The sequence below is a fragment of the Balaenoptera ricei genome, chromosome 12 (genome assembly GCF_028023285.1).
Source record: "Balaenoptera ricei isolate mBalRic1 chromosome 12, mBalRic1.hap2, whole genome shotgun sequence".
In the NCBI taxonomy this organism is placed as follows: domain Eukaryota; kingdom Metazoa; phylum Chordata; class Mammalia; order Artiodactyla; family Balaenopteridae; genus Balaenoptera; species Balaenoptera ricei.
The window spans coordinates 13965722-13986604 of NC_082650.1; the positions used below are offsets into that span (position 1 = coordinate 13965722).

At 35.6% G+C, this 20883-nt stretch overlaps 1 pseudogene; it reads right to left on the reverse strand.

Moving 5' to 3' along the window:
- Window positions 1-10570: 10570 nt before the first annotated feature.
- Window positions 10571-15750, reverse strand: LOC132376415 (mitotic checkpoint protein BUB3-like; annotated as a pseudogene).
- Window positions 15751-20883: the final 5133 nt, after the last annotated feature.

Consider the following 20883-nt stretch of genomic DNA (forward strand, 5'->3'; position numbering starts at 1 on the left):
CAAGGAGCTCAGTTTTGTCCTGAAGAAGCGATTTGTGACAACAGCTCAAGAGAAATGAGAATAAAGAGTTTATTTCTTAACATGGGGAAATCTGAGCATTTTTCACAGCGGTTTTAAATGGACAGTCCCAAACTCAGGTGGGAAGGAATGTAACTTTGTTTCTGTAAAATTTCAGTTAGCTCTAGGAGTCCTTATTTCTGCTGATAATGAATAGTCCAAACCTGCCAATTCTAGCTAACAAACAAACATTTCTAGGTTACAAAACAAACAAACAAACATATTGGATGAATATGTAGTTACCTTGGGGTTTAGGCTCTTCCACTACCTGGTTCTCCTCTTTTCCCTGGACGTCGTCAAACCTTCTGAGGGGCATTGGGGAGGTCAGAGGTGGGGACCTAAATGTGACCTGTCCACTGTCCTCACTGATTCCATTGAAGACAGCTGGCCCCTCCCTGCTTGATAAGTAAGAACGTTGGCCTAATCTTGTTAATGCAAAGGGTCAAGTCCTCAGAAGAATTATTTATCCTCTAGGACCTTTTGCATGGCCACTGAGTGACAGAACCACATGTGCCTTCAGGAATAAAGTTTCTAGGAGTTAAATAAAAGAAGCCAAATTGAAGAGAAGCTAGGAGAAATTTGCCTTAAAGAATTATGATTAGTGAATGAAAACAAAATTATAAGTTGTTCCTAGATGACAGTAGTTGTACCAAAATATTATAAGAAATGAACTGTGTTTTCTGTTATTTATTTCTGCTCAACACAAGTTACTGAAAAAAAATCAATAAATAAACAGTCCTTACATCTTTTTAGCTACCATCTAGGGATACTGCAGGAGTTCCTTTCACGTTGAAGTCATGCTATCTTTTGGTGCTCTATCTTCCACTCTGTATAATAAGAGAAATACAGAAGTCACATCTGGTGGCCAGAAACTCAGATGTCTTATGGATGAGGGTCTATGCCATCTTACCCTACAAGTGTGCTATAGAGGCGTTCCGGTGTGCTCCTCCAGACTGAGGGAAATCTAGACTGGGCAGTAGTACAGAATATGAGTATCAGTCTCAATTGTGAATTATAGACCACCAGCAGCAGGGGTGGTATTTTGTTCCACTATCCTTTTATAAATTTCCTTGGGAAAAGAGACCCATCAAATTCCTGGAAGAGCTCCTTCCAGAATGTACTACATAAGCATAAGGAGAGGACTGTAGTGAATGTTGTGATGTGTCGAGCAGATTCCTCCACTGCCCCAAGACCGAAGCCCTCAGGTACTGGGCGTTTTGGTAGTTTACCCCAGCCCTTGTCTGACGGGCTTGGCAGTTGCCCTTTGCTGAAGAGATTGACCTTGTGCAAGGCCGTGCTGCTTTCGCAGCGGGTAGCCCACCCACTTCCAACGACTGACCGATGTGGGGTATGAGTTCCCTGTGGCCTCAGCTGAGACCTTTGGGAGAACGGCACTGTGGTTCACCTTCTCCTGCTGTTCAGTCCCGTTCTCTTCACTTCTCCACAGGTTTTGTCTCTTAGTACACTTCTCAATAAACTTCCTGCACTCGAATCTTCATCTCAGAGTCAGTTTTCCCCGGATCCTGACCTTCAACATAGAGACCACCCCAAGTTTCAAAGGGAAGAGAGAAACAGCTGCCATTCCTTAATCGGAAAGCCCATCTTCACTAATTCTGAGGGGAAGTCTTGTGCACTTAAAAAAAAAAAAAATGCAGACACCGCCAATTAGAGAGCTAGACAGCCTCTTGCTTTCATTACATTTACTGGAAGGAAGGAGTGGAGGGGGGAAATTGTGCACACTGGGCTTGCACTTGGGTACTAGCAGGACAGCTATGGGCTGCTCAATCCTTATGAGGCACTTATGTCACTTGCTGCATGACATAGTCAGAGCTGATTAGCTTGGCCATAGGAGGCTTTGTCCACTGCGCTGATTCGAGACAGGTGGAAGTGGCAAGGACAGCCCCCCTTACCCAGATGAGATCACTATATTTGCACTTGACTAAGTGATGTTACAGAGTGAAACCCCGCCCCATGTTTTTGCACAAAAGGAAATTAAAATAGAGAAAAATCATTAAAACATAGGAGAGGTTCTTATGTTTAATATATAATATATAAAGTTATTGCAGATTTCTTTTCTAAAAATGAAATGAACCCACCAATAAAAAAAACAATCAAGAAGCATACTTCTATAGGTAATTTATATGAAAAAGTAATACACAAGGCTAATGAACACATGAAAAACTACTCAGTTTTAATAGGTGAAAAAGCAATTCACGCTAAAATATTGAGATAAAATTTGGTCTAGCAATATGTCACAAATTTTAAAATTATGGTACTTTTATTGAAGATGGTTTAGCAAATGGAACTATAAATTATGTAGATATTCTGGAGGTCAATTTGGAAAAATATGTACAATATATTACAGATGTTAGAAATATTTAAACATGTGCTTTATTATTGACACAAAAATTCTAATTCTAGGAATTTGGGCTGGATGAATAACTAATTAGGAGCCCAACTGTTTTTCTGAAGAAAGCAATGACTGGTAGCAAAATATGGAAATAACCTACAGGTCTTTTTCCCTCAGCAGAATATAAGTTCCCCCCAAAAAAGGGCTGTGCCTGTTTTGTTTTCATCGCTCTTTCCCCAGCATCTACTACCGTGTCTACCATGCACTATGTGGCCAATAAGAATTTTTTGAATATACATTTGGTAAAATAAGTTATGGTATATGCATAAACGGAGTACTGTGTACTCCAAAAAAGTTTGTTTATTGAAATAGAGATTTGTTAACACCAGTTAATTAAAAAAAAAAAAACCTGACAAAATGTTCTGTAGAATATGATCCCCACTACAAATAGATAGCTAGTGGGAAGCAGGTGCATAGCACAGGGAGATCAGCTCGGTGCTTTGTGACCACCTAGAGGGGTGGGATAGGGAGGGTGGGAGGGAGACGCAAGAGGGAGGAGATATAGGGATATATGTATATGTATAGCTGATTCACTTCGTTATATAGCAGAAACTAACACACCATTGTAAAGCAATTATACTCCAATAAAGATGTTAAAATAAAAGAATATGATCCCCATTTGGGGTATATATTGTAAATGTACACATAAATGTTCTTTAAGGATACAAATCGATACATAATAGTAATTATCTCTGTGAGTTGGGGCAGGAGGAAGTGTTACTAACCACTTTCTCTTCAACCTGCTTTTAATATACCTGCAATTAATATGGACTATTTTTAAGAGATACAAAAAATTGTAAAGAGGTATCCATGAATAGTTGAATAGTACTATATATAGATATATTTTCAACATTTAAAAACTCTTATAGTGAGGGTGGGAGGGAGGCTCAAGAGGGAGAGGATATGGGGATATATGTATACGTATAGCTGATTCACTTTGTTGTACAGCAGAAACTAACACAACATTGTAAAACAGTTATACTCCAATACAGGTGTTTGTTTTTTTTTTAAAAGAAAGAAATAGCAGGTTTCAAATGCATGAGGATTTTTGTGTCTTTACAAAAAAATCCCCCTAAGTCAATTCATCTATGAATTGTGATTTAGAGTGTAAAGGATCAAGATTATTCCAGGATCTAAAGTCTTCCATAGTGGGGGTCTATTTAAACTAAGGGTTTTCCTTAGGATAAGTGAGCGTATTGAATGTCAAAACTACTTAGTCACTTTACCTAAATTAGAAACACTACCAGTGCTGGGATTTTTTTTTTCTTTGCCCTCTGATATAGCTTCAAGTTAATGCACCAAACTAGGAAAATATTATTTAATTTGGGCTTCAGAATTGGTATACTTATTCTACCCATTTCCATTTCCACTCCTGATATACATTTATCACAGCAAGAAAAAATGGCCAGGGTGTTCCTAAAACCTCCCTCTCAACTTTGTTAACCCAAGAGTCATCAGGTAAATAGCTGACTTCTTAAGGTACTAAACTAACACAGACATGGAGAAGCCATATGCTTTATAAAGCCTAACTGAGAAAAATATATCTTAGCTGTCCCTAAATAGTTTTAATTTTGAATATTTTCCCTCATTCTTAGAAACCATTTGAAGGACCTAGAGAATGTCAATAGCTTGAAAAATAGTAAATAAATGAATAACAGGATAAATAATTATAATAGATTAAACAAGATAGTCACTAAATATGGAGAATCATAAACTGTATCACAAAAGCTACACCATATTGGATAGTCTAAAGCTAGTGCCTCAGAGTTGTAGGATGATTGCCTGCTTGCTAGTCTCCTTTTCTGGGGTAGGTGAGACGAAGATGAAGGTGGCAGATGCCTTGTCAGAATGGAAAGATCTAGAAAAGAGAAAACTTTTTTTTAACCTGTCCTTACAATCTGAACCTATAAAGATCTTTCAAAATTAACTTTGTATCCCTAAAACTATTCTTCTAAAGAATGTGCTTATAGCTAAAGGAAAAATATATCTATAAATCAGATATGACTAAATATCCTTTTATTTTTATATACAATATTCATTTTTCAAATGTGAAGAATATTCATCTTTTTGTTCTTCCTTCCCAGCAAGACACCTCAATCCAAAAATGATTTCCTCTGAGAGAAGCCCACTTGTTTAAAATGACTAAACTTCAGCCTCTTTTGGAGCAGAGTAATTTACTAAAATGAAATCAATTTATTATGCATTTACTTCAAATTTGTACTTACAAATTTTACATCATTTCGTAAAAGTTAGAATTGCAAGCATACTTCAGAGATATTGTGGGTTCAGTTCTAGACCACTACAATAAAGCAAATATCACAATAAAGTGAGTCACAAAGATTTTTTGGTTTCCTAATGCATATAAAAGCTATGTTTACACCATACTATAGTCTACTAAATGTGCAATAGCACTATATCTTTTAAAAAGTGTACACATTAATTAAATAATACAAAACAAAAAAACTTACAACAGTAATATCCAAGATCACTGATCACAGATCACCATAAAAATATAATAATAATGAAAAAGTTAAAAATACTTTGAGAAGTTCCAAAATATGACACAGAGACACAAAGTGAGCAAATTAAATGCTGTTGGAAAAATGGCACCAGTAGATTTGGTCAACACAAGTTTGCCACAAACCTTCAATTTATAAAGGACACAATACCTGCAAACTACAGTAAAATGAGGTATGTTTGTACTTAATTTCTTTTTGTTTATTTTTCAAGTTTAATTTTCTATTTCCATATTACATCTACTTTTGATTATTTAGAGCTCTTTTGTCAGTTTGCCTAAGATTCCTTCTGACTAAACAGTAAGAAAAGAAGCAAATTTTTAAGCATTTATCAGAAAATAAGGACATTTGAGAACTTTCTCCCAGTTACTCAAATGAAAGGGTTTTTTTTAATAAAAGATAAGGGAAATAATAATTATAACATTTCAGAATGAGTCATTTCTTCTTTACTTTTTTTTTCTTTTTACTTTTAGGAAGTCAAGAATTCTAAAGGGAAAAGAACTTAGAAGTGAAAACAGGACTTCCCTGGTGGCTCAGTGTTTAAGTATCCTCCTGCCAATACAGGGGACACGGGTTTGAGGCCTGATCGGGAAGATCCCACATGTCGCGGAGCACCTAAGCCCGTGCGCCACAACTACTGAAACCTGCATGCCTAGAGCCCATGCTCCGCAACAAGAGAAGCCACCACAATGAGAAGCCCGCGCACCACAACGAAGAGTAGCCCCTGCTCGCTGCAACTAGAGAAAGCCCGCATGCAACAGCAAAGACCCAACGCAGCCATAAATAAATAAATAAATAAATAAATAAATAAATAAATAAATAAATAAATAAATAAATTTATTAAAAAAGTGAAAACACCTTCCTCTGATAGGAGATGAACATGAAGAAGCAACTGAATTCAGTTTTCACCAAAATAGAGACAAATAAAAGAAACTGAATGATGGTGTAACATTTTAAAAAATATAGAATTGAATATTTATCAAGTTTATAACATTGAAAGATGTAAAATTTGAAGCGAAATTTAAAAATTACAGAAGAAGTCATAGACACTTTTGAAAACATACATTTAAAATTTTTGTTTGTTTAAAAATGTCGAATTTAAAATGGAAAGACACTGGAAAAATACTTGAAGAAAGCATGCTAAAAGGTAATAATTTTCTAAATGTAAGCATTCATATAAATTGGTAATGAAATAGGAAGTGCCTAAAAATAAGTGTGTAAGCAATATGAATAGATAATCCACACAGAAAAACTAAAATGATCAATAAATACAGTAAAAAATTCTATCATATGGTTATGGAAGATAAAAGAGACAAGTTTAAATAATAGACACTCTCATTTTCCAAAATATCTAGTTTTTGTTTTTTTGTCTTATTCTTTATTCATTCTTTGCCAGCAATGTAGTGTATCATTCTATTTCAAAATCATTACAAATATTCATGATTTAAACCAATATTCTACCTCTAGAAAACTATTCTAAAATAATAATGAAATAATCCTAAAAACCAAAAAAGGTTTATGCAAAAAAAGTTCATTATAGCTTTATTTTTTAATAGTGAAAAACAAGGTACACTATTGTAAAACATTTTGATAAATTATACTACCCGATCAATATAATATTATGTTGTCATTTTACTATTCTGTTTAAAGAAACTATCTAGCAACAAAGAAAACCATTTCTAGTGGAAAGAGAAATACAAAATTGCAAATGTAACTGTATTACTTTTGGAAAAATATCCTACGTATAGGAAACAAAAAGCTGAGAATAAACCCTCCCCATCCCCAAATGTCAATAGGAGCTATATTTTTGGAGGGAGCCATAAAACCATGTTTTATCTCTTTCCTCTTTTTCTCAATTTTTCAAATTTTTATTCATGAGTTTTAGCTTCTTTTAACTGAAATAACTTTTTTTCCTTAAAAGATAAGAAAAAAAAATGAAGCTGTGTCGGATACTTGGTATTTTATGATTCATTATTTATCCCAAGACAGGGTTAAGAACAGAGTAACTTTCATTCTGACCTATTAATGATGTTCTTTCTCTCACCATAAAATGGTAATGTCCCACACATTAGTGTGAAATTCTGAACACTCAACAAAATGGTAGCTGAGTTTCCTTATCCATTTGGGCTCTTTTTGTTTTTTAAAGCACATACTATGTAGTAGGAAACACTGTATTAAACACCATCTCATTTGACATAAACAATCCTATGAGCTGTGTTATTTTCTCCATCTTCAGCAGGGGAAAAAATAATGCAGTCTAGAGAAGTTAATTAATTGGCACAATCTTGTCCACTAATGAGTGGAGGAGCCGGTATTTAAAAGGGAGGAAGTCCATTAATGACTAATGAAATCCTGAAAAACTCTAATGAAAATGCAGGAACTTGTCAATGAATTTTTGAAATATTTATGAAATAAAAATCACAAGATTAAGGAAAGAATGACAAATGTTTATAATTCCAACACAGTATGACTATTTCCATTTCTTTCACATTTCCTTTTACAAGTACATAATTTTAGTTGTTGAAATTATAACGGTTGTTAAGTAATGTTTATAAATTAGTATTTTGCTATCCTTTCTTGATGTTTAGCCAGACGTTTTCCATGATTTTACAAATTTTTATAATTATACATAATATTTTTATAATATTGCATTGTGTTGATATAGCTGTCTTTATCCCCCTTAATATAAGGTCTCTGGGGTGTTTTCTTCCCAATATTTTCTTATATTCTCTTACAAATAAAGACATACTGGATATCTTCATGAATATAGCTTTTTTGCTCTCCCTAAGTAATTTCATTGGGATAAACCCCTAGAGTAGAACTGCTGTGTCAATTCTGGTGTAAACAGTCATAAAGCTGGCTGGATAAATTTGAAAGAATGAAGAATAAACCATTTTAGTGGACGCTCTTAATTCATACAAATGAAACAATACTTCCTACACTTAAACAGTAGCTGCCTAAAAGGAAACATCCAGCTATTGTATTAGCTGCTCCAGACTTCTCTCAGCTGTGAAACCTTCAATAAAATATTCACTATACAAATGCTCTTGACAGAGCAGTTAGTTGTTTCCAGGTGAAAATAATAGGGATAGATACTCCTTCTTTCATATTAACTTGTTCTTTAATAATTGAATAGCATTTTGAGTGCAATAGATGCATCGCTCCTAGACCAGACACAAACAGTGGAAAGGCATATTCTTTTATAGGCAAATAGCATGACTGTATTATTGCACATGGAGGGTCTAGCTTAATGGCCAAAGTGTACACTCTGGAGATATACTGCCTTGGTTTGAATCCCACTGCACCATTTACATACAGTGTAAAACCTTAAGCAAGTTATTCAATCTCTCTGGGATAGCTATAGGTATAGATATATAGATACATAAATACATAGACATATTTTGTATATTTTATATATTAAGAATATATATACATATGTATGTATATATGTACATATGTATGTATAAATTAAGATTTCATACAGTATATATTTTATATATTAAGAAAAATATATTAAGGCTATATATGTAAATATAATATATATATAGTCAATATATATTTTCTTAATATATAAAATATATATGAAATCTTAATTTGTACTCACACACACAAGATGCATAATAAATTTTTATACTTATGATCTAGCCAAGACCTCAAGAAACTTCTGGCCTGACTCATTACTGCCAGAAAGAAAACTTTTAATTTATTTACAGCTAAAACACCATTCGGCAAGGTATCTCATTCAGTTACAGAGGAATACATTTTGCGAAGCAATTTATGTTAGTATATTGTTCCAGGAAATTGCATCACTCAAAGCCAGACTGTCTATGGGTGATTTATTCAACTTTTATTTTGTAATGTTTAAGATAAGCTTCTGATTACACCAGCTTTAAAAATATTCATGTTAAACTTATCAATGCAGTACATGAATTTTTTTTCATTTCATTTGGAGTATACATAAAATTATTTTTTATAAAAACCTTCATCTTTCCTGAAAATACACACTGGCCTTACCTCCAAGCATATATGAAGCAGGTTTCTCTACCAATCAGTCCTAAATCAGTGCCTCAGCTTTTATAGGTGGTCCAGCCTGCTCTGGTGAGCTGACTCATGGGATATATGTTTTCCTTTTTTAGTGGACATGCAGAATTTGTTCATTCTGAGAAGCAGGCAGAGAGCACAATCTCAAAACTCATTATCATATATATTTTTGAAAAACTCATCAAGAAAAAGATATCCCTAATGGATGCGTGGCCTCTTTATTTCTATAAATCAGTGGTTCTCAATCTTTTCTGAAGCAAAGATCCTTCTGATAAAAGCTAAAAAACCTGTCCTCAGAAAAATGTGTTCATGCCCATTCATGCCCACTAACAGACACAACTTACAGGTTCCCTAAAACTCTTTTAATGTTTATCTAGCAATTCCCTTTGGGTTTTTGAAACTGGTGAAGAAGATTAGTTCAAGATACTCCAAAAATCTCTCAAGACCTCTGAGTTGCTGCTTACCTGAATGATACCATGGTATTTGCCCCGATAGGTTTATTTGCAGTGATTATTTTTTTGTCATAATGACAACTGCCTACATTAAGACACATCCCCAAAAAACTCCTTGCTGTAGTTATCCTAAGCATATTGTTCAGGGCTTTGTTCATTATATCACACAGATCCTATTTAGGATAAACATCAAATCAGAAATTTTTGTGCTTCTCCTGGGTGAATAATTTGCCTTTATTTTATGAGCACTCTCAATGATATAACTGTTCATATTCCTGTTTTTAAACTTATAGCTAGAAAGCTAAGAACCAAATCTGGGGCCCTTTGCTGGTAAATGTTTAGGATGTAAGACTCTCTTTTTCGAGCACTAGTCTCATTACTGGCTCTACTGGCTCTACTTTACTTCTTCGCGGCCCTGACTTTACTGTTTACTTCTTATTTATGTTATCTTGTTTAGAAACCTTTTATAGAAATTGTATCACATTGCAAACAAGGAGGAAAAAAAGAATAAAGAAAAAGATGAAAAACAGTTTTTAGATGAACTGTTATATTCCTTTATATTCAATTTCTTTCAAAGCAAGCAATTAATCAAATATTTGATTCTGATTTATATTTTAAAGTTTTATAAGGCTTTAGAAAATTTAGAAACAGAAAACAGAAAAAGGTAATAAAAATTTTGCTAATCCACATGTTGCAAAATCTCAGTTGCCAAAACATTTTTTTTAGCTACAAAACATTTTAAAAATTGTTTATTATTGAAACTTTCAAATATATAGAAGAGTTGAGAAAAGGGTATCATGAACACTCCTTTATGTATCCATCTCCTAGATTTTAAAATTTTGCTATATTTGCTTCTTTTAGTTTTCTTCTGTCAAAGTATTTTAGAGTAAATAACAAATACAAAAGACACAAAGAATCCTCATTCTACACAAAGTCAGTATGAAAAGGCACACAGACAAGGTTTTCCTAAGACAGAAAACAGAGAAATCCATACTAAATAATGTAACAACAATGGCTCTAACACATCCAGGGGGTAAGTATGATTTGTAGGAAGCAGAAAAACTTTCCGTAGAGGAACTACTCTCAGGAGATGATTAGGTGGACTTAGGTTTTTTTTCTGCATCTGTCACTTGGCAAATGAGAAGATGCCATCTTCAGGATGTCCCATGTCATCCGTTTTATACGTATATAATGATGCTATTGCAAGTGTAGTCCCATCATTACTGAAGACAAGTGATGTGATGCTGGTGGGGTATCTATAGAACCAGTGTCGTCGCTTCTTGTTAACTGGACCCCAAATATTTACAAATCCTTCAGAACCACCCATAGTGAACGTACCGTAGATGTTGTTAAAAGAAATGGCATTGACAGGATAAATCTGCTCAATATTATTTTCTTTGACACTTGAAAGACATGCTTCTTCTGTACCTCAGGGCTTGGGAGCGAGTACTCAACTGCCACTTGGCCTTCAACCGAGCTTAATACATAACTGCTTGTATGAAAATGTTCAAAGGCAGCGAGCCTGGTACTTCAAGTTGGACACCCGGCACTGCTGCACGTAACCCATGTTCTGTAATTCCCACATTAACACTTTACTGCCCACCTTGCCCACAATCAGCTGATCTCCAGACAGAGAGGGTATTACTCACAGACAGAAGGTCCCAGCCTTACAAGGCGTTCTGGGATGCCACAATTTAACTGTCTGATCCCAAGGCCCAGTAACTACCACATTCACTTCTGGACAGTATTCAACACATCTGATAGGGGCATCATGGGTTCCAACCAGATCTTCCTGATCAGTGTTGGAATCATGTGTTTTCAGTCGAGGGTTTGATCCCCCACTCCAGGCATGTGTTGGACCGTTAGACGCACATCCAAGACAGCGCTGGATGCTGGTACTTGAGCTGAATGGCCGGCACATGGTACAGATGCACCGCCACATCTCAGGAGGAGACCAGCAGGAACTGGGAGGTGTTGGGGCTGATTTTCGCCAAGGAGACATAATCCTCAGTGGGTGGTTCAGCTTGAACTCGTTAGAACCGAACGTATCGGGCTCCACTCAGAAGTCACTTCACCACCTCCTCCCCTTCGCTTCCCTCAGATGTTACAATATCTCACCTCTGTATATTTTAGTGTGCACCCCTGAAAAGTAAACATCTATTTCTACATAATCACAGCGACATTTTCACACCTGACAAAATTTATAATAATCTCCTAATGTCACCTAATGCTTAGTCTATATTCATATTTCACAGGTATCCTACCCCCTAAAAAAAACCTTTTATAACTGCCCAAAATTCTTAACCTTAGAATATATGAGGTAAGTATACTCTAAGTTCCTCTTCACCTCCACTTAGCCATTTTGTTTACCTCTAAATGCCAACATGCCTGGGTATTTCTAAATGGTTAAGAAAAATAAAGTGATGGAATTGATCATATTGTGATCCCATTCAGCAGCAAGAAATAACTCTAGACTCTTTAAGTCACTGATAAAAATTATCCTCCAGGAAAATTTCAATATTACTGGAGTCATTTATTATGAATTATGCAAAGGTTCTATTAATAAAAACCATTATGCACTGATTTTCAAATATAGGCTCACTATGCCAAAAATCTTACTTATTTATAATATTTATAACTTTGAAATAAAGAGAAACTTCCCGGTCAGTTCTTTTAACAATGCTAAACATCGTCACTTTTAACATTTGACTATGCTCTCTGCCTCCCTTTTATTTTTTTATTTTTTTGGCCACCCCACACGGTTTGTGGGATCTCAGTTCCCCAATCTAGGACTGAACCCGGGCCATGGCAGTGAAAGCTCGGAATCCTAACCACTAGGCCACCAGGGAACCCCTCCCCCCCACCTTTTAAACAACTAGATTCCATCCTAATAATTTACACTATTGCTTGTATATTTTCTGCTCCTATTGAACACAGTCTTACACTTTTATGTGCTTTAAAAACAGATATAAATTTCTTTTTAAAAATTTCTTTCAGAAGCATTATCTCATAAGCATTGCCTAATTTTATAATGCATCTGTAGATCAGGGATCTGGCCTATGTTGTTTTATTTTTAAAAACAAATTTCCAGTAAATGCAGTTTTCAGTTTACACTTATGAAGTCAAAATGTCAAGATGACTCAGAAACAATACGTTAAATTACAAGTGAACTTTACAGATTTGATTTGGTAAAGATAGCACAAGATTCAATGAGACCAGACCCTGCGTCTACAATACGCCTGAGTGAGCAGTCAGAGAACATTCAGGAAGATAACGTCAAAGGCCAGACCCACACCACTTATGCAAATACTTTAGGGTGGAATTAACCTAATAGAATGAAGCATTTTCCTCAAAAAAAAAAAAAATTTCAAAGCATGTGGGAAATGTTGCTAAAGTGTCTCCTCTGATGAGAATTTCAGTGTGGAAAAAACTATGGAAAAGCACACACTTAGAGGTAGAGCCGAGGACAAAAAGTCCCTGCACACAAGTCTCATCACCTATTTCTACCACTTATGGCTGTATTTCCCTCCAGTGAGGTGAACGGAAGTGTCTAAACAAAGATTGGGACTTCCCTGGTGGCGCAGTGGTTAAGAATCTGCCTGCCAATGCAGGGGACACGGGTTCGAGCCCTGGTCCGGGAAGATCCCACATGCCGCAGAGCAACTAAGCCTGCAAGCCACAACTACTGAAGCCTGTGTGCAGAGCCTGTGCTCCACAACAAGAGAAGCCACCGCAACAAGAAGCCTGCGTACCGCAACGAAGAGCAGCCCCTGCAATCCGCAACTAGAGAAAGCCTGAGCAACACGGCCAAAGATAAATAAATAAAATAAATAAATTAAAAAAAAAACAAACAGAGATTGAAATTATCTCAAGCAACACCTTTGATCTTGATGTTTATCACACATGAGCATCTCTTCATTCCACGACCTTTGGGGAAGGGATTTGAACTATAAAATTCTCCAGTTGTCCAGAAGAAATAGGTTAAATGAAATTGTGGAATTAACAGGAGAGTTGGAGGACTGAAAGGCTTGGAAAAATGGTCCAGTTCTGAAACTGAGATACAACGTAGCAGTCTTTTAGCCAACAGTAGGCATTCCACACTCTGTTTTAACTCACAAGAGATTCATGGTGGAGAGGAGGGCTATGCTGTTAAAGTCAGCCAGCTCCTCCCAAAGGATGGTTAACTCTCACCTGTCATTTCATATCATAAGAAAAGCAGAGCCAGGGGGAATCACTACAGTACATCTCTGTTTCTAATTTTTAGAACCTATGCACTTTATGCCAGTAGGTTTTTACAGCACGATTGTCTAAATTCCAAGATAAGCAGAAGCACTTCTGGAGTGATGGAATGAGGACCTCTGAAAACTTTCTTCTTCATAAAAACAATGAGGACATTGGCCAAAATTATGAACTTTTTCAGTACTCTGGAAATTAACCAAAGACTTGCAACAACTCAAGGAGCATTTATTCAAAAAAAAAACCACAGTCTTGGTAAGAACAGTGAGCTAAGTGGCATTTTTAACTTGCCTATTCCCAGCTCCTTCTTGCCAGTTCCATCGTAGCTTGAAAATCAGCAGCCTTGCAAACACAGTACCAATGAAAACCAACAGCCTAACAGTCACTGGAGAAGTCAAAGTAGGTTTTGTTAAAGAATATACAGAGCTGGACAGTAAAGTGGTAAAAACAGATTTTATTCAGAAAAACTATTAACATAGGGGAAAAGAGACCTCAGTATAGAGAACTGGGCTCAATTCTGAATACAATAAGGAAAATTCACAATTTACAGTCAGGGAGCAAGGTGGGGGTCAGTGGACGGAAAATTACTAAAAGGAAACATCACAGTGAAGAGGGGATTCTGGCTAAATTGGCCTAATGAGACTCTTACCAAAGGCAGGCCAGGGTGACCAGACTAGCTCCCTGAAAACCCCATTTATTGGGCATGTCTTCATGTTGCCTCATTCAGAGCTCACTCAACTCTAACCCTAACCCTAAGCCTAACCATTGTCCAGCCCTTTGCTTTAATTAGGGACAACTCTGAAGGACCATGCTATATCTGCACAGGACTGGCTGAGACCTCTATTGGAAAAGCCACTCATTTTCCTTCTGCCAAGTCCTGTTTCCCTTGCTCATCTATAGATATTCTTCCTGAGACTGCCCCGGCCCCCGTCTATATTTTTCACACACATCACTGTTTCAGAGTCTGTTTCCAATGATCTCAATTTAAGATGGAAGTATTGTTAATACCAGAGAGAGAAGGGGTATGTGAAACAGTAAGATCATTAAGAAGGAAAGAAGGAATGAAGCTAAAAGCACTAGTGGAATATTGATTGAAAGAGGGATGTTTTCTCCATTCTGATAAGCAGGGTGGTAAGCATAGGGACAGGTGCGAAATGGTGGCTGAGAGTTACTGTAAGATCGTGTCGAATGGAAGAATAGTTTCCCTGAGAAAATTAAGTAAGCAAAAATGGACAGGTGTGCTGGACAAGCAAATGAAATGCTTGTCCTCTACAAGTGGAACTCAGGAGCACAAAATAAATCTCAGAAAAGGCTGGAAACCAGAGAGCTAGGTAACTGTGGGGAAAGCAGGGAAGATTCTCTCTTTCTCTGTCTTCCCACTCCAGTAATCTTTCTCTGATAATCTGCTTCTCTTTCTCTCCTCCTGCTTTGTTTATTCACACCCTGGCTAAATTTGTACTACGCATTTCATCTTTTATGTCTCCACGACTTCTGGTTCTAGCTCCTGCCATTTACTTGTAACTCCTGCTTAATACCTACTTTGTTGTAGGCCACCAGACTTTTCTACTTGAGCATTTGCAGAATGTGACAGTTGTCTGAGATCAGAGAGTTTGGGTTATTTTGTGTGGAGTACAGTGAGACCTTTAAATTTGCACTCATCCCCTCTCCGACTCTAAATTCAAATCCCAGCTCATCTCATCAATCAGATGATGACTGAGCAACCTCTAAGTCAAGAGTGCATTCTTAGTCCAGTGGAGATGTAAGTGGGTTTGGGTTTGGGTTTGGGGAAGAGGATTGTTTTGTACGCTGTCTATTCAGTGGAGGCTTTGGTTTAATAGTCATCAGGCACCTGAGGAAGTAAGTTATAATATAAAATTTAAAACAGCTAGCTAGAATTACTTTCCCAGAGCAAATGCTTGTAATCCTCAAGGAGTATTTATATTTTACATTTATATGGCCAAAGTACACTTCAGGAAAGTAACTGTCAAGGCCATACTGGCCATTTTTATATTTTTACTTTGCAAATTACCTGATCCATTGTGCATCTTCTATTGAGATATTTTTCTATATTAAACAGTAGAACATTTAATCCATACTAAGGTTGTTAACTTATTGACATGTATATGGCAAATATTACCCACAGTTCATAATTTGTCTTTTAATAGGGTTTAATAGCATCCCCTGCCCAGGCAATGTTTAATAATTTTCTTTATTCTTAAAAAATAGCTTTTCAGAGACTTCCACCTCCAGCCACAATAGATAAAAGGGACAAGATTTACCTTCTGACCACAAACAAACTGTAAAACTGAGCATATTAGGCAACAGGCAACACATGAGTTTGATTCCTGAAAGAATGAAAGCAAATGAGGTAAGCTCTACAATCACATCACATTTCATTTTTGGGAGACACATCACAGAGCAGGGAGAGGGATCCCAAACACAGCACATTGGTCTTACCAAGTTGAGGAAGGAGTTCACAGTTCAGGAGGACTGAGGTAGCTACAAGTTGCTACACAGTTATTATACATCAGGAACAAACTAGTTCCAAAATCCTTCTGACTCTGGGGCAGATAGATATCATAAAACAACATTAAAATTGATAAAATTGATTTCATCAAAATTAAGAACTTGTGTTCTTTGAAATACACATTAACAACATAAAAGGCAAGCCAAACTTGGGAGAAAACATTTTTTAATACACATATCTGATAAAGGACTTTTACCTAACTACATAAAGAACTCTCAGATCTTCACAAGAAGACAATTCAGTTTTTTTTAAAGGGGCACAATATCTGAGACAGTACTTCACAAAAGAAACTATACAAATGGAAAATAAGCACAATAAAAGTTGCTATGATCTTTAGTCATCAGAAAAATGCAAATTAAGACTATATTGAGGTAACATTATATACCTACTAGAATGGTTAAAACTAAACAAACAAAGGAAAACAGAAAATAAGAAGTGTTGATGAGAATATGGAATACATGAAACTCATTTATTGCTAGTGAAAACTGAAAATGGTGCAGCCATTTTGGAAAAGAATTTAGTGGTTTCTTATCAAGTTAAACATATACTTACTACACAATCTAGCAATGATATTCCTAGGTATTTACCTGATAAAAATCAAAATTAAAAAAAAAGAAAACTCAAAATGTAGTTCTTGTGTTTGTTAGTTTCCTATGGCTGCTGTAAAAAATTACCACAAATATGGTAGTTTGCTATAACAGAAATGTATTCTCCCACAGATCAGGAGACCAAAAGTTTGAAATCTTAGCACAAGGTGTTGGCAGGCCTGCTTTTCCTTCAGGAGTCCTAGGGGAGAATCTGTTCCTTGTCTCTTCCAGGTGCTGGTGGCTGAGGACATTCCTTGGCTTGTGACAGCATTACCCCAATATTCACAGCCAGCATCTTCAAATCTCTCTCTGCTCTGTCTTCACATCACCTTCTCTCCCCTGTGTGTCTAGTCTCCCTCTGCCTGTCTTCTAAGGACACTTGTGATGGCGTTTACAACCCACCTGCATAATTCAGGCTAATCTCCCCATCTCAAAATGTTTAACTTAATCATATCTGTGTAAACCCTTTTCCCATAAAAGGTAACATTTATGGGTTCCAGGGATTAGGACCTGATTTTTTTGGAGGCTATTCCTCAGCTTACTATAGATCCATACAAAGATTTGGACACAGATGTTCACAGAAATTTTATTCATAATAGCCAAAAACTGGGAAAGAAATGCCCAACAAATAAAGAAGTCATCATATATGCACTCGATGGAATATTATTTGTCTGTTAAAAAAATGAATCCTTGAAACATGCAACAACATGGATGAATTTCAAATACTTATCTTGAGGGAAAGAAGGCAGACACAAAATAGCATACATTGTGTGGTTTCATTTGTACAGGACTCCAGGATGAATAAACCTAATCTATAATGATAGGAAGTACATCCATGTTTGCTTCAACCTGGAGGTAGAAAATGAGGTTTGACTGGGAAAGGAGTATAAGAGAACATTTTGTGGTGATGCAAGTGTTATGTATCTTGAATATGGTGATGGTAACATGGGTGTGTACCTATGTCAAAATGGATCAAATTCAACACTTAAAATGCTCTGCATCTAATTGCGTATGAATTAAGTCTCATAAAGTTGGTTTCAAATATAGATTTTAAATAGTAAGATTTATTCATTAAAAAAAATTAACCTTCAGAGTTAAAAAAATCTGATCTCCCACCATCCAAACTCACTTAGAAAAGTTATTTCTAAGTATATATTTTAAAAATATTTTTCTATTTTTATGATATGCCTTTATTTTATTTTAATGTTTTATTTTTCTTATTCATTTTGAACTTATTTTAAGATAAGTGAGAGGTTTTTCTCTATGGCCATCCAGTTTTCCCCAAAACATTTGTTAATCAATTTTTTCATTCATTAGAAATTCTACCCTCATCATAACTAATTTTCCATACATACTTTGTTCTATTTCTATGTTGTTTATTCTGTTCGGTTGATTTGTACATTATTTTCTTTTGATTTTTTTTGTTGAATGACTACTTTAGCTTTAAGAATATTTTGATATCTAATAGGCCAAGTCTCTTCTTATTACTCTTCTTTCTCAGAATTTTGATGACTTTGTCTCTTAAGTTTTATTTCCAACACGACTTTCTATCTTCATCTAAGTTAAAAGACGGAAAAAAAACAGATACAAAAACAAAACATAAGCCTTTATGGAAGGATTCTGACTGAAATAGATTGAATGTATAAATTAATTTAGGTATAAAATGTCTTAAAATATTGAGGCAAGGGATGTATACACCCAGCCTTCAGGAGCTGCAAGGGCTAAGAATTTCAAATCCACTGGCAATTCCATTTCTTTTTTCTATTTCTCAATAGAATTAATATACTAAATTAATTATGTATATCTTCAAATAATGTATAAATTAATTTAGGCATAAAATATCTTAAAAATTAAGGCATGTCCCCCATATATACTCAAATATTTCTTTATATCCCTCACTGTGTCTGTAGTTTGTTTTATGAAGACGTTTCTGGGGACTCCCCTGGTGGCGCAGTGGTTAAGAATCTGCCTGCCAAGGCAGGGAATATGGATTCAAGCCCTGGTCCCGGAAGATCCCACATGCCGCGGAGCAACTAAGCCTGTGAGCCACAACTACTGAGCCCATGTGACACAACTACTGAAGCCCGCACGCCTAGAGCACGTGATCCACAAGAGAAGCCACCGCAATGATGCACTGCAACGAAGAGTAGCCCCCGCTAGCAGCAACTAGAGAAAGCTCGCACGCAGCAACGAAGACCCAACACAGCCAAAAAATAAATAAATAAAAGAAATTAATTTTTTTTAAAAAGACATTTCTTGTGCTTTGCTACTTGCTACCTAAGACTCAAGATAATTTATATTTTCATTGGGATTATGGTCTTTAATATTATAAAGCAATACTCTTTGTTCTATTCACATATTTCGTCTTGAATTCAACTTTTTCTGATATTCATAATAGGTATACTTTAATATATCTTTGCCTATACTTTCAACTTTTCTGAATCACTTCACTTTAGGCAAGATTTACAATTGGCTTGCAGCTGGAATATTTTTCATCCAATAGAAGCTGTTATTTTCTGTTGTGTTTATCTCATCTGAATTAATTTTGTAAAGAATGTAATTGATTTTATTTTAATTCTGATCTTATGCTTTCACTTTTTAGTTTTCATTATTTCCTTTCTTTTCTACCATTTGCTATATAATCTGTTTTTTGTCTACATACCTAATTTCCAAAGATAGATACTCTAATTTTACTAGCAGTTGCCATTATAATTTCTCATAATATGCTTATGCCCATATTTGGCAATTTATCAGCTTCAGAGAGAAAGCAGTATATATTAAATATCTGTTTAGTTAGAAACCTTTTTGGCCAGTTATTGTAGTCTAACCCAATTTGGTTTATAGAAAAATGAGAATTTGCTAGAAAGCTGTTGTGATATTCAGTCGAATCCAAGAAAGATTTCATTAGCCATGCCTTAGGAAGGCAAGGGATGTATACAGCCAGCCTTCAGGAGCTACAGGGACTAAGAATTTCAAATCCATTGGCAATTCCATTTTTTTTTTTCTATTTCTCTCTGTGGATCAGTTTGCTTTCTTTCCTACCATGTGGCAGAAAAAACGCTTTAAAATTTTACTTCTTACAGTTTTAAGCATCTGAGAGATATTGGCCTCTCTTGGGATCCCTACCACAAAATCCTTTGCAAAGGTCCACTGGATTTGCTTGGTCAGATGCCTTTTCCTAGACCAATTAATGAGGTTACATTTGATGCAGTGATTGTTCCTGCCATAATCATGTGGATAGTCAGGGAAAGGAATATGGTTTTCAGACTAGCAGAGGGTTTGGCAGACAAAAGAGTGTGTCCTGTACTCTCACACTATGAAAGATAAGCAAACTGTCCGTCTTTTACTCCTGTTACCCAGAAGCTAATTAATTTTGGAAATTTCTGGCTTGATTTTTTTCTTCCTTATCTGTAAATCAGCCACCACTTGCAATAAAACTAGACACTTCTATAGCTCTTCAGCTTTTGCTTGTGGTTTTCATGTATTACTAGGGTTCTTTTTCTTAGTTTCAAAAAGTTTATTCCTAGTTGCTTCAAGACATGAATATATTAGGCAAAATTCCAAATGAATAAATGGGACTTTCTACTGATATCAGAGAACAGATTGCCAGACATGGGAGGCAGGGGAAGGGAGAGGAGATCAAATGGGTGAAGGTCATCAAAAAAGGTATAAACTTCCAGTTCTGAAATAAATAAACCCCAGAGATGTAATGTACAGCATGGTGACTATAGTTAATAATACCATATTGTATATTTAAAAGTTTCTGAGGGTAGATCTTCAAAGTTCTCATCACAAGTAACCATGTGTGGTTATGGATGTTAATTAGATTGGACTGTGGTGATCATTTTGCAATATATAAGTATATCAAATCTTTATGTTGTACACTTCAAACCAATATAATGTTATATGCCAACTATATCTCGATAAAAAAGTTTATTCTCTAAAATAGTTAAATAATTTTGGAATTGTTTATCTAGCGAGGTAAGAATCTAATGCTTTTAACAAATAATTTTTACATCTGTATTAATACATTGAAAATTCTGTTTCTTTTATTTGT